A 1,469-nucleotide genomic window follows, 5' to 3' on the forward strand; every position below is an offset into this window, starting at 1 on the left:
GACGGGTCTAGTTTCTAGCCTAGGTTGTTTCGTGTCCAGTAGCTTTGCTGAGTAATTTTGAACGAATTAATTTCAATTCTACAGCAAATTTAGATGATAATCATCCACTAGGGTTTAACCCCCCTGAGTTTTAGGGGCCCTGATCCTGATTCCGATTGTTATGAAAATTTTAGGGTTAGTGCAGAATTACTTGGGTGTCTTAACTAGGGTTTTCTTAATAGCTAATTACCATTCTAATTATTAATTTTAATGAGAGTTGTTACATCCTCCCCACCTTAGGAAAAATCTCGTCCTCGAGATTCACTGGAATAGATGAGGATACTTGCGCTTCATTTCGGATTCCAGTTCCCAAGTATATTCTGGTCCTCTCTTGGAATTCCATTTGACTTTCACCAATACGAGTCGTTTGTGTTTGAGAAACTTGATTTTCCTGTCTTCTATTTGTAAAGGTTTTTCTATGAATTTCAGCTTCTCATTTACCTCTATGTCTTGAAGAGGTACTACCAGAGATTCATCTGATAAACATTTCTTGAGATTGGATACATGAAATACATCATGTACTCCAGCTAGTTCTTCTGGTAGTTGTAAGCGATAAGCAACTGGCCCGATTCGTTGAATCACTGGAAATGGTCCAACATATCGGGGACTCAGTTTTCCTTTCTTACCGAATCTTACCACACCTTTCCAAGGAGATACTTTTAAAAGTACCTTGTCTCCTATTTGGAATTCAAGCGGTTTGCGACGATTGTCGGCATAGCTCTTCTGGCGATCTCTGGCTGTTTTCAATCTTTCTTTGATTTGAGTTATCTTGTCTATGGTTTCTTGCACAATTTCTGGACCTGATAATTGACTTTCTCCTATTTCTGCCCAACATACTGGAGTTCTGCACTTACGTCCGTACAGTGCTTCGAATGGTGCAGCTTCGATACTTGAATGATAACTATTGTTATAGGAGAATTCAATTAATGGTAAATGGTTATCCCAATTACCTCCAAAGTCAATTACACATGCTCGAAGCATGTCTTCCAGAGTTTGGATTGTCCTTTCACTTTGTCCGTCTGTCTGTGGATGATATGCGGTACTTAGATTAAGTCGGGTTCCCATTGATTCTTGGAAACTTGTCCAAAATCGGGAGGTAAAACGACTATCTCTATCCGATACAATGGAGAGCGGGACTCCATGTAAGGATACTATCTTATCCACATACAGTTTGGCTAATCTTTCCATGCTAAAGGTTTCTTTTATTGGTAGAAAATGAGCGGATTTGGTTAATCGGTCCACGATTACCCAAATAGCATCATTACCTTTTCTGGTTTTGGGCAACTTAGTAACAAAGTCCATTGTTATGAGTTCCCATTTCCATACTGGCATTTCTAATTGTTGCAGTAAGCCTGAGGGTTTCTGGTGTTCTGCTTTAACTTGTGAACAAGTTAAACACTTAGATACATATTCAGCTATGTCCTTTTTCA

The sequence above is a fragment of the Helianthus annuus genome, chromosome 7 (assembly GCF_002127325.2).
Source record: "Helianthus annuus cultivar XRQ/B chromosome 7, HanXRQr2.0-SUNRISE, whole genome shotgun sequence".
In the NCBI taxonomy this organism is placed as follows: domain Eukaryota; kingdom Viridiplantae; phylum Streptophyta; class Magnoliopsida; order Asterales; family Asteraceae; genus Helianthus; species Helianthus annuus.